The sequence below is a fragment of the Pinus tabuliformis genome, chromosome X (genome assembly GCF_031772625.1).
Source record: "Pinus tabuliformis cultivar Carrire ecotype Pingquan chromosome X, CPIR1, whole genome shotgun sequence".
In the NCBI taxonomy this organism is placed as follows: Eukaryota; Viridiplantae; Streptophyta; class Pinopsida; order Pinales; family Pinaceae; genus Pinus; species Pinus tabuliformis.
In genome coordinates, this window is record NC_142308.1 from 1,503,799,631 (window position 1) to 1,503,813,934 (window position 14,304).

The 14,304-nt window shown below is 40.4% G+C and overlaps 2 pseudogenes; both read right to left on the reverse strand.

Moving 5' to 3' along the window:
* Positions 1–5,817: 5,817 nt before the first annotated feature.
* Positions 5,818–6,390, reverse strand: LOC149145754 (sister chromatid cohesion protein PDS5 homolog A pseudogene; annotated as a pseudogene).
* Positions 6,391–10,968: 4,578 nt separating this feature from the next.
* LOC149145755 (sister chromatid cohesion protein PDS5 homolog A pseudogene) lies at positions 10,969–11,541 on the reverse strand (annotated as a pseudogene).
* Positions 11,542–14,304: the final 2,763 nt, after the last annotated feature.

Here is a 14,304-nt window from a genome sequence, read left to right on the forward strand (position 1 = left end):
TATCACATCCATTAAAGCCAGTACATTTTCTACTGCATTTATGGAAACAATTCAAAAGTTACATGGAAACCCAAAGATTCTTGTAAGTGACAGAGATCCCATTTTCACTGGAAATTTTTGGACAGAATTACTTTCTTGTCTCGGCACTCAGTTAGCTCATAGCTCATCTTATCATCGTCAATCTGATGGGAAAACTGAGATAGTAAAAAATGTTTGGAAGGATATCATTGTTGCTTTGTATCTGATAAACAGACACAATGGGTCAAATGGTTGCCTCTGGCTGAATGGTGGTATAACACTTCCTTCCATATAGCAACAAAAATGACCCCATTTATGGCACTTTATGGATATCAGCCACCATCCATCACATCATATTTAAGAGAAAATTCTAAGGTTCAAGCAGTGGAACATCACATCGAACATCAAAAACAAGTCTCCAACTCTTAAAAGATAACCTCGTGTTGGCATAGAATAGAATGAAACAACAGGCAGATCAACATCGAAGCAAAAGAAGTTTTGATGTAGGTGATTGGGTATTCCTACGGCTACAACCATATAATCAAATGTCCCTCAAGCAAGCTAAGAAGGATAATAAATTATCACCAAAGTATTATGGTCTATACAAGGTGTTGCAAAAGATTGATACTATGGCTTACAAATTGGAGCTTCCTACAACTTCTCGATTGCACCCAGTTTTCCATGTTTCATGTTTAAAGAAGGTTATAGGAGACAAGCTCCCAGTTCAAACAATATTGCCAAAACTTGACGAGGAAGGAAAAATTATATTGGAACTGAAAGCAGTCACAAAAACAAGAACTCGACAGCTATGAAATCGACCAATTTCGGAGTATCTTATCAAGTGGAAGAACTTATCCGCTAAAGATTCCACATGGGAGGATGAAACTTTTATACATAAGCATCCATAACTACTCAAGCATTGAGGACAACACTTTTTTGAAGGAGAGGGGCATGTTAGGTCCCTATAATACTAGTGATTACCCCATTACTATTGTAGTTGTATCCCTTATTAATATTGTTGTGCCCCTATTGTCCCCATATTGTTATTACTGTGCCCCATAGAATCCCTCTATTGTTATTTTTGTGGCTTTATATTATTATTGTTAGGTCGGTTGGGTTATATTGTGACTCCTTAGACTCCTATATATAGAAAGGAGGTTTTTTCATTTGAATCATCCAATAATTGTTCATTTATGTAATGTAAGGAGGTTGCCCCCTTGAAAAGGCTGAATTCTAAGGCGTTGATCTATCTTTTCTATCTTTTTGTGAGTTGGTTTCATAACATGGAAAGTTTTACTTTGGTCCTTTGCCTCTTTGTAGTTCGCAAGGAACTCACTGCACAGGTAGCGCGCCCAGTTGAATTGTATGCCCTCTGTGCACTAAGCTGCTAATGAAACTACTGGTGTCGACACCTCATCTACACGACACTTTCTCATCACTTTGTCAGCAAAAGTTTTGGTGGCCACCTTCACTGCGGGGTCAGTAATACTAAAAATAGAACACCCGCGCACTTTCTTGACAAGTTTGAACTTGTCCTTCATCTTCTCAGCGAGGTCGCGCTCACCTGTCTTTTCGCCAAATGCCTTTTTAGGATTCAGTCCAGAGTGAGGCAACAATTTGATCCTATGGTTCAACATATCAGTGATTGGTATGGGCTCAGTCAACCACAAGCACCTGTCATGCACAAGGCACAACAATTGCTTAATGATTTTCAAAATTACCCCACCCTGCCTTATTTACCCCACGAATCCATTCCACCAGCTCCAACATGGTGACACCAGACTCCTTATAGAATACTCGCTTCATCAAGGTATCGGTATCTAGGTCGGGAAATGCCTCAACACCTCCCAAATCCCAATCTTCAAGTTTCAAATGTGGGATGCGTGTTAAGCACGAACCTTCAAAATTGATTTTTTCAGGTACCAGGGGTGTGTTCACGAGGAACTGTCCCTCATCTAGGTCCTTTGGGACCTTCATCTTGCCTTGGCATGGAGGGATGTACTTTGGCAGATTCAAAATACGGCCTACCCCCTCAACATCTATGTCTTTTGCACCCTCATTGGCCTCTAGGTATACCACTTTTCCTTTCTCCTGCGCAGTCATATTTTTTTTTATGTTACGCCTGTGTAGTTGCATGTTTCCTTGGTGACTCGCACACTAATAGTGTCTTCTTCTGTTTATCCTTCTTCGACTTGGGAGCCTCTCTCAGTGGCATAGGCTTCAGCTTAGGCAACCTCGGCACCTTAGGCACTGCTACGGGAACCTCCATACTCACGACCTCAGGGGCATCTCCCTCAGAGGTGACAGCCCCCCCAGTACTAGCGGTCTTAGTTGGTGCAGACATGACGTTGTTAATGAAGTTTAGATTGGACTCAAACACATGACTTGCAAGAAAATTCTCAAAGAGCTCACACAACAGACAACAACACTAAAAAATTCTCAGAATGCAAAGTGTTTCTCACTGGATGACCATCTGTAATTTATAGGCAATTTTGAATTCAAGTTCGATGGTTCCCACCAAAATCCATTCATAAATGCGATATTGGCGGAAGATTTACAAAGATTTCACACTTGATTTTAGCCTTAAATGCCTTAAACGTCAGCTACCCACTCCTTTTAACTATCTTCTGGCATTCAAATCATGGACAATGACTGTAATGCTCACTTTCTAACTACGCTGCACGATCTGTCATATTGTAGCACAACTCCATCCGCACGTTTGCTCATACTATGACACCCTTCTATTCTGCGTAGACCCCTCATCATGTAGCTCTACAACCCAGGCAGTGTAGTTTATAGTCCCACACCTCCTTACAGCTACCTAGAGCACTAAGATTATGCTACCATCATATAGTCATCTGGCTGGATCCCCGGTGTATCACTTCAATCAATTGCCATTTACCTTTCCTAGAAATGGATCTCCATTCAATTTCACAAGCTGGACTGCTCCACCATCGGTAATCTCCTTGATCACATATGGACCCAGCCAATGCATCTGAAATTTTCCTGGAAATTTATCAAACTTGTTGTCATATAATAAAACTAAATCATTTACCTTGAAGGTGTGTAGTTTGATGTGCCGATCGTGCCATGCCTTTTCGCACTCCTTTTGAACTTTTTGATGGAATCCAGCAAAGAATCTATCTTCCTCCAGCTTTGTCAGTGGTGCGAGCTGCTCTTCTAAGTCTCCACGGTCTGCCATTCCTGTGAATGCCAATATGCATAGGCTAGGCACAATATACTCCATAGGCATCATAGCTTCTGTTATCACAAAATCATGTACTGATGGCTGTTAATCAGTTAGACTTTATGTAACTATTTCAGACCAGACTCTTGGCTAAGGATTAGCCTCCCTAACCTGAGAGGGCTCTCTCAAAACAAACTACTGATTGTGATTAACACTAAGAGGGCTAACTCTTGAAATGAAAACTTAATAACATGCTGGTTGGACAGACAACATAAGATTTCTTCCATTGGGCTCATGGAATAAAACACCATTTCAGTAAACCATTCAACTACTCATTCATGGAAGTCAAGGCATGTAATGTTTAAACACTCAAAACATTTGCAAATGAACCTCAACTCATAAATATACACAGGAAATCTGAGCAACTAGGTGAATTCAGAGTGATTGTATATCTATAGAGCTGTAAAACACAAAGGATAAGACAAAGCCAGATACATCTTGAGAATTTGAACAAAGTATGAATCTTGAGAAGAAAAAGTAGTCTATTATATTACTGCAACAAGTCTTTTACATAAGCCAATATAAAACTCTGTTTTTCAATAACATCCAACCCCCTTTTACCTCGATGTTCCAGCTCTATATATTGAGCTCTTCTACCTAATTTAGGTCCCTCCTCCCGCGTGAGGGGAACTCTAATCCTGCCTATGATGACACCTGCTAACAGTTGAAACTAACTAATAAATACAGCAGACTACAAATTGACAGCTCTAAAGTCCTAAAATAATTAGGACTCTAATTCGACATCATGCTGGAAATGGCATTTATTATAACCAAGATGGTGCTCCTACGAGAAAAAGGATAAAACAGGCTCATTCTCTGACAAGTGGTCTCTTTTAGTTTGGCTGTGATAGGTGTCTGTAGTTGCTTGCTGGCCTTTAATGTAACCTGTTTTCCAATACCCTGAATTGTAGGAAACTGCTCCTGTTTGTCGGTCAATTAATGTTACACGCTTCTTCTGCATCATTCATGGAGACCTTTATCACAAAAGATTGCTCATCAAACGATGCTGATAGCATAGAATCACCAAGTGAATGTTGAGAAATTTCATCAAGGACTCTCTTGTGTGAAGACAAGTTGTTTTCCCCTGTATAAACAGAGTTGCAAGAACGCATCTGCTCTTCAAAACATAAGCCTATTTGATTTGCCAAGGTACTCATAGATGTTGAGAATGCTAACTCAGACTCTTCGTGCACTGAGACATCAGAAGGTTCCGATAATCACATCTGCTCTCACTGTGTGGCACCTTTCATGTTCACTTCATCACTATCACTTAGACCTCGAACATTACTGGTATAGATAGCCTCAATAGCAGTTCCACTTTGAGCAGCTTCAACACTACTGCTACGCTTTGCACTTGAAATCCTTAAATCACTATCCCCTTCATTTTTCTCGGCTTCTGCCTGTTCCATTTCATCCCTTTCAAATTCTTCTTGACATTTGTTCAGGAGTTCTGTCTTGAATACAACCTTTTCATTGTCTTTATAGAATTCAGGCAATTCAGCAGCTAATTGAACACAAAATTTTTCATACATCTCACAAAATGTTGGCTCCGTCAAGGCTTTGTCAAAAATTTGAGATATCACTTCAGTAAGACAAAGTGCAGAGTCAATGTTTACTTCTTTGACCTGTACAAAAAACCTATCAAAATTTTGAGGTGTTAGTTTGTTAAGTATTGATTTTATCTTTCTTTGTTTTGACTGTTCCTCATCAGAAACTTTTCCCACTTCATATCGGTTCTCAGTTTTATGAATTGCAGGTGAATGTGTTTGAGGTGGAGGAATCAAACCCTTCTGGAATCCAGGGGCACGTTGCCATTTATCAGCATCAACACTACTTCTTGCTAACCCAGATTGTGGGAAAGGCATCTGCGTGAAAGGTCCACCAGAGAGGATTCCACTCATATGAGTCGGCATTCCACGTGCATTCCTTCCAAATCCTGGACTGAAGGCTTGTCCCGGTCGAAACCCACCAGGAGGACTACCTATACCCACTTCCATATAATTATCACGACCAGACAAATCTGTTGACTTGTTCCATCTGTCTTCATCTATAGTGCCTGCACTACTCCCACGACGGTCAAAGTGAGAATTGCCACTGTGATTTAACAACTCAATCTCTCCAACATGACTTGCAACCACTTGAGGAGTCGCGAGGATTTCCATCATGTCTGATGGAATTTTAACATGTGAAGATAGATCTTTAAACTGACTTCTGAAAGTCAACAAAAAATCTCTGCTGTACTTTCTGTTGCTTGAGCTTCTTAGTTCCGGTGCATCTAATTTTTCCATGGTTGTCGAAAGTTCAGCAGCATCTTCCCAGTCATCCAGATCTTTTAGTTCTTGATTCTCAGATCTACCACCCGTTTGCGTGAAAAAAGAACTCTTGTGGAGCTAGGCCACGAAGATAATGAACTATATCTCTCTCTGGCACTTCATCAAACACTTGCGCCCAAGACATAAATGCTATTCCATGAATTTGCCACCTGCCAATAATCGGTTTCACCCACAGCGGAAAGAAATCTCCACCGGCCCATTTGTATATACCTCAGCCATTTATAAAGTTTCCTCAGCCGCCATGGCTGAAGTGATAAAGTGGATCACATAAGGCTCTAGCTTGATTGCACACTGCTCCAATACACTCATAGCAAGCCTACGGGCAGTTGGAGAAACATCCTCTTTTCCTCTTCCCAAGGAAGCTAACACAACAGCTAATAACTGCTCTGGAATATCTTCACTCTCATCCAACACAAGAGTCATAATAGTTTGCATAGATGTTAACAAATTTTCCGGATGAGCTTCACTGGCAACTGAGAAGAAAATGTGAAACATTTCAAGAATCAGGTCATGACATTCGAGATCCAGCATCATAACACAAGACCTAATTTTTGCAACAGTTCCTAAAATGGTTACCCTCCTTCCAAATGAGGGACTATTTATATTATCTAAACCGCGAAAAGATGTAACAGTCAAATGAAAGATATCCCTCAACACATCATCATTGTAAGGAGCCTCTGGTGCTGTGATTCTGATGATTTCACTAATGCAGGTGGCCATCAGAAGTGCCACATCTCTATCCCGGTGTCTCAAAAGCTCTGGTGTAATTAATGCATTCATTGATGGTCGCATTGTTTTCAATATAATCTATGAAGGAGACTGATCCACCTCAGACAAAGTTATTGCCAATTGCTTGAAAATTTCAAGAATTGCGTCTTTGGAGTGAGGAAGTTGTTGTAACTTCTTCCCCGCTTCAAGCAATTGTCACTCCAGCTGGTTTGCCATCTGCTCTAGTGTATCAAACGTGTATTCGCCGCAACATCTACGGCGTGAGATATGAACCCTGAAACTGAGGATGGAGAGTTAAATTACCCCCGCTCCTTTCCCTCGATAAATGAAGTGACAGGCCCCTACTATTGCAATAGTCTTTCCAGCTGGGATTTGGAGAGAAATTTCGGAAAATCGTTACATCTGGCCGACAAGGGTAACTGAATGTAACATCTTGGAAGTCCATGTTGCCCTGGATTACTGTTAGCTTATTTCCTTCTGAAACATCATGAATGATTGTAGGCTGTTGTTTAATAATCTCCATCAGCTTGTATGCAGCAACTTTCCTCTTGCCAAATGCACCAATATTGGAGAATGACCGCCCTAAACTCATGCCACCGACTATAGTAGAGAAAATGGCAGTGAACGCTTTACCTCCATCTGTCCTTCTTATGATATCGAACAAATCCCCAATTTCGTAGCGCAACCAGTGCAAAATATGAATTATGCGCTACGAAGTCACTTGAAGCATATTGCGCTGCAAAACTGCTAAGGGATTTATGCGCTGCGAAAACACTTTGTCCTTAAGCTAGTCTGAGCAATTTTGGCAACAGAATTTTCAGTGATAATAGTCGCTCCACTTGGGATAGTGTGCCCTTGTGGCACACTAAGAACCTGCAATTCCAGTGCCTTATAAAATTTATTTAACAAACAGAAATTTGCTAGACCAGCATGACTGTAGGAGAAAGAAAGCTACTTCTACTAAAAAAATGCTCAGTTGACCTTGAGCTTATTTTGCATTTACCTCTACCTACCTACCCTAACAATTTCAACTTCTTTCTGCTCAATCAATATGAAATTTCCAATGTAGCCAATCATCTGTTTTATCTGATATTTGATTTCTTTGACTGCATCGGAGTTCAGAGCCAATCTGATAGTGTGATGACCCCTGCCACTGAAATTGACTCTGATCTTTATAGGAAAACTGAAAAACTTGAGAGTAAAACTCTTCCATGTAATCAGCTACAGGATCCCAGAATACATGATCAGCTTGTTTTTCCTTGTAACTTTCCAGCTGTGCAAACTGATCTTCAACAGCAGTGTTCAGTTCCTCAATCGTGAAAGAGAAAGGAACCAGCATTGTCTCCTTGCGTTCTGTTATAGAAAACTTCTGAAAATAATGATCAGGATTATGAAAACTATATGCCTGAATTTGACCTTCTACACCTTCAATTTCTTTCTCAATGTCCTCAGCAACTTCATCCAAAAAGCCTTGCAGTCAAAGGATTTTAGATATGAGGACAAGGACAAAGGAAAAATTTCATTTGTTTCTCCATAACTATGATCATTATTCCATTGTTTGAAACCTTGAACTGAAGGAGAGTTTGTCACCACCTCTGACCTATCTATCCATTCCTCCAAAAACATAAGCCATAAGTCTTGAAATGACTTAATGGATTTGGCAGGAAAGCTTTCAACCCACTGTTTACATTTCCCTTGAAGTGATTCATAGAATAACATAATGCAAACATCCTCATGTTTAACTCTAAGAAGCTCAGCAAAATGACAGAAATCTGAGATATGCTTCAGAGTTAAACTCAAATCTTCTCCATTAAATTTGGGACCATAACTTAGAAAATATGCATCCTTGGGAAAATGATTTGGGAAACCATGAATTCCTGAAAAATCTATGCATGCATACCTTGAACTAAGTATGGTAGCTTCTGGGTCTTTCATAACTCCAGTGGAATCACCATGAATGTATGAATTTTGAATTCTTCAACAATGGAGTCGCCAAGGTAGTTTTGCAGCCTCAAAAACCTTCTGAGCTCCTGCTACCTTCAGAAGTTCAGCTTCATAATTTCGGGAAAGAATAATCTTCAGGCTCCCGGCAGACGCACCAAAATGTTATCACAAAATCATGTACTGATGGCTGCTAATCAGTTAGACTTTATGTAACTATTTCAGACCAGACTCTTGGCTAAGGATTAGCCTCCCTAACCTGAGAGGGCTCTCTCAAAACAAACTACTGATTGTGATTAACACTAAGAGGGCTAACTCTTGAAATGAAAACTTAATAACATGCTGGTTGGACAGACAACATAAGATTTCTTCCATTGGGCTCATGGAGTCAAACACCATTTCAATAAACCATTCAACTACTCATTCATGGAAGTCAAGGCATGTAATGTTTAAACACTCAAAACATTTGCAAATGAACCTCAACTCATAAATATACACAGGAAATCTGAGCAACTAGGTGAATTCAGAGTGATTGTATATCTATAGAGCTGTAAAACACAAAGGATAAGACAAAGCCAGATACATCTTGAGCATTTGAACAAAGTATGAATCTTGAGAAGAAAAAGTAGTCTATTATATTACTGCAACAAGTCTTTTACATAAGCCAATATAAAACTCTGTTTTTCAATAACATCCAACCCCCTTTTACCTCGATGTTCCAGCTCTATATATTGAGCTCTTCTACCTAATTCAGGTCCCTCCTCCCGCATGAGGGGAACTCTAATCCTGCCTATGATGACACCTGCTAACAGTTGAAACTAACTAATAAATACAGCAGACTACAAATTGACAGCTCTAAAGTCATAAAACAATTAGGACTCTAATTCGACATCATGCTGGAAATGGCATTTATTATAACCAAGATGGTGCTCCTACGAGAAAAAGGATAAAACAGGCTCATTCTCTGACAAGTGGTCTCTTTTAGTTTGGCTGTGATAGGTGTCTGTAGTTGCTTGCTGGCCTTTAATGTAACCTGTTTTCCAATACCCTGAATTGTAGGAAACTGCTCCTGTTTGTCGGTCAATTAATGTTACACGCTTCTTCTGCATCATTCATGGAGACCTTTATCACAAAAGATTGCTCATCAAACGATGCTGATAGCATAGAATCACCAAGTGAATGTTGAGAAATTTCATCAAGGATTCTCTTGTGTGAAGACAAGTTGTTTTCCCCTGTATAAACAGAGTTGCAAGAACGCATCTGCTCTTCAAAACATAAGCCTATTTGATTTGCCAAGGTACTCATAGATGTTGAGAATGCTAACTCAGACTCTTCGTGCACTGAGAAATCAGAAGGTTCCGATAATCACATATGCTCTCACTGTGTGGCACCTTTCATGTTCACTTCATCACTATCACTTAGACCTCGAACATTACTGGTATAGATAGCCTCAATAGCAGTTCCACTTTGAGCAGCTTCAACACTACTGCTACGCTTTGCACTTGAAATCCTTAAATCACTATCCCCTTCATTTTTCTCGGCTTCTGCCTGTTCCATTTCATCCCTTTCAAATTCTTCCTGACATTTGTTCAGGAGTTCTGTCTTGAATACAACCTTTTCATTGTCTTTATAGAATTCAGGCAATTCAGCAGCTAATTGAACACAAAATTTTGCATACATCTCACAAAATGTTGGCTCCGTCAAGGCTTTGTCAAAAATTTGAGATATCACTTCAGTAAGACAAAGTGCAGAGTCAATGTTTACTTCTTTGACCTGTACAAAAAACCTATCAAAATTTTGAGGTGTTAGTTTGTTAAGTATTGATTTTATCTTTCTTTGTTTTGACTGTTCCTCATCAGAAACTTTTCCCACTTCATATCGGTTCTCAGTTTTATGAATTGCAGGTGAATGTGTTTGAGGTGGAGGAATCAAACCCTTCTGGAATCCAGGGGCACGTTGCCATTTATCAGCATCAACACTACTTCTTGCTAACCCAGATTGTGGGAAAGGCATCTGCGTGAAAGGTCCACCAGAGAGGATTCCACTCATATGAGTCGGCATTCCACGTGCATTCCTTCCAAATCCTGGACTGAAGGCTTGTCCCGGTCGAAACCCACCAGGAGGACCACCTACACCCACTTCCATATAATTATCACGACCAGACAAATCTGTTGACTTGTTCCATCTGTCTTCATCTATAGTGCCTGCACTACTCCCACGACGGTCAAAGTGAGAATTGCCACTGTGATTTAACAACTCAATCTCTCCAACATGACTTGCAACCACTTGAGGAGTCGCGAGGATTTCCATCATGTCTGATGGAATTTTAACATGTGAAGATAGATCTTTAAACTGACTTCTGAAAGTCAACAAAAAATCTCTGCTGTACTTTCTGTTGCTTGAGCTTCTTAGTTCCGGTGCATCTAATTTTTCCACGGTTGTCGAAAGTTCAGCAGCATCTTCCCAGTCATCCAGATCTTTTAGTTCTTGATTCTCAGATCTGCCACCCGTTTGCGTGAAAAAAGAACTCTTGTGGAGCTAGGCCACGAAGATAATGAACTATATCTCTCTCTGGCACTTCATCAAACACTTGCGCCCAAGACATAAATGCTATTCCATGAATTTGCCACCTGCCAATAATCGGTTTCACCCACAGCGGAAAGAAATCTCCACCGGCCCATTTGTATAGACCTCAGCCATTTATAAAGTTTCCTCAGCCGCCATGGCTGAAGTGATAAAGTGGATCACATAAGGCTCTAGCTTGATTGCACACTGCTCCAATACACTCATAGCAAGCCTACGGGCAGTTGGAGAAACATCCTCTTTTCCTCTTCCCAAGGAAGCTAACACAACAGCTAATAACTGCTCTGGAATATCTTCACTCTCATCCAACACAAGAGTCATAATAGTTTGCATAGATGTTAACAAATTTTCCGGATGAGCTTCACTGGCAACTGAGAAGAAAATGTGAAACATTTCAAGAATCAGGTCATGACATTCAAGATCCAGCATCATAACACAAGACCTAATTTTTGCAACAGTTCCTAAAATGGTTACCCTCCTTCCAAATGAGGGACTATTTATATTATCTAAACCGCGAAAAGATGTAACAGTCAAATGAAAGATATCCCTCAACACATCATCATTGTAAGGAGCCTCTGGTGCTGTGATTCTGATGATTTCACTAATGCAGGTGGCCATCAGAAGTGCCACATCTCTATCCCGGTGTCTCAAAAGCTCTGGTGTAATTAATGCATTCATTGATGGTCGCATTGTTTTCAATATAATCTGTGAAGGAGACTGATCCACCTCAGACAAAGTTATTGCCAATTGCTTGAAAATTTCAAGAATTGCGTCTTTGGAGTGAGGAAGTTGTTGTAACTTCTTCCCCGCTTCAAGCAATTGTCACTCCAGCTGGTTTGCCATCTGCTCTAGTGTATCAAACGTGTATTCGCCGCAACATCTACGGCGTGAGATATGAACCCTGAAACTGAGGATGGAGAGTTAAAGTACCCCCGCTCCTTTCCCTCGATAAATGAAGTGACAGGCCCCTACTATTGCAATAGTCTTTCCAGCTGGGATTTGGAGAGAAATTTCGGAAAATCATTACATCTGGCCGACAAGGGTAACTGAATGTAACATCTTGGAAGTCCATGTTGCCCTGGATTACTGTTAGCTTATTTCCTTCTGAAACATCATGAATGATTGTAGGCTGTTGTTTAATAATCTCCATCAGCTTGTATGCAGCAACTTTCCTCTTGCCAAATGCACCAATATTGGAGAATGACCGCCCTAAACTCATGCCACCAACTATAGTAGAGAAAATGGTAGTGAACGCTTTACCTCCATCTGTCCTTCTTATGATATCGAACAAATCCCCAATTTCGTAGCGCAACCAGTGCAAAATATGAATTATGCGCTACGAAATCACTTGAAGCATATTGCGCTGCGAAACTGCTAAGGGATTTATGCGCTGCGAAAACACTTTGTCCTTAAGCTAGTCTGAGCAATTTTGGCAACAGAATTTTCAGTGATAACAGCTTCTATGCCATAGACCAGCCTAAACGGTGTATGGCTAGTCAGCTTTTTACAAGTAGTTCTATAGGCCCATAGAATCGCTAGTACGCGCACGTCCCAATCATTCCTCTACGCATTGTAGATTTTTTTCAACACATTCTCCAATATCTTATTAAATGCTTCCACCATCCGATTGGCTTGAGGATGATATGACGTGCTCTTTTGATGATACACTTGGAACTCTTCCCTCAGTGCATTGATTGTTTGATTAAGGAAGTGCATACCATGATCACTCATCAAAACCTTTAGGAAACTAAACCTGGTCATCACATATTCAAATAGGAACTGCGTTGTTGTTGCCCCCGTACAATCCTTCATAGGTTATGCTTCCGCCCATCTGGTCAAATACTTTGTCATAGTAATGATGTACCATGCACCCGTCTTCTTTCCTAGAGGCTAAATTTGCCCTACAAAATCAATCACCCATTTCTAAAATTGTTGTAATGATAGTTTCATATTCAGAGGTATCTCATCCCTCTATGATGGCCTACCCATCCTCTGGCATGCATCGCACACCCTAAAATATGCTTTCGAATCCTTATGCAATGTTGGCCACCACAACCCAACACGTAAAATCTTATGTGTTGTTTCTTTTCTTGCATAATGGCCTCCCGTAGTGCCTCCATGAGCTTCAGTTAGGATACTGCTATGTTCAAAATCAGGCACATATCGTCGCAATATCTCATCTGATCCCATTTTATACAAGTGACCTGCAATAACATTAAAATCTGTCGCACGCACCACCAATTCCTTCTTCTGTTGATTTGTGTACCCTTCTGGAGTTGTTCTCGTAGTTAGGAAGTGGATGATTTCTGCAAAATGATTGTCTTCCACGCACACCACAAAGATTTGCGCGTCAGGCAATCCTTCCTCCAAATTAGTAGGCTCTTCTCCTATTTCAATGTGCGACAAATGATCTGGTCCAACATTGAATCTCCCTGGCTTCAAAATGACTATGAAATAATATTCTTGAAATAAACATAGTCATCTACATATTTTCCACACTAACACAGGCTTGTTGACCAAGTACTTTAATGCAGAATGGTCTGTGTACATCTTAAAGTGTCTGCCTAGCAAGTAATGCCTGAACTTTTGGAGCACGTACACCATAGCCAACCCTTTGTGTTACATCATCGAATAGTTATTTTCAGCGTTCGACAACTTCTTTCTCACAGATGCTATCATATGATTGAGTTCTCCTTCACCGGCCTATGTCAGTACTGCTCCCAACGTGATACATGACGCATGCACATGCACGTGAAATTCCTTCTTCTAGTCCGGGAAGACTAGGATCAGTGCCATGACCATCTTTTCTTTTAACACATCCAAGCTTCACTAACATTCCTCATTCCAATAGAATGTAGCATCCTTCTTCAATATCTTTTCCATCGGCACAGTAATCTGAGCATAGCTATTGATGAACTTTCGATAATAACCAGTATGACCCAGTGTTGTGCACAACGATTTAACACTCCTTGGCACTTCCAAATTGATTACAATCACGATCTTAGTTGGGTCCACCATTAATCCTTTTTTGCACATTACATGACCCAAAAATATTCCGAAAGGGATGAAAAATAGACATTTCTTCAAGTTAAGTGCGATTTGACACCTCCGGCACATATCCAGCATCAAGCGCAAACTAGCTACATGATGCTTCACCAGCCCAAACATTGTCCAATCATCAAAGTATAATTCTAATAACTTGTGAATGAACTCTTTGAACTCCTCAATGACTATGAACGAAAAGAATGCAGGTGCATTCTTAAGTCCAAAAGGCATTATCGTATACTGAAAGCATCCCCACTTGGTCACGAAGGTCAACTTACTCCTATCTTCCGGTGTGATCTTTATCTGATGATATCCAAAGAGCCCATTAGTAAACGAATATGCTTCCTGTCCACCAACATTATCCAATAACTCATCCATGAACAAATTTGGAAAGGGATCATGAACACA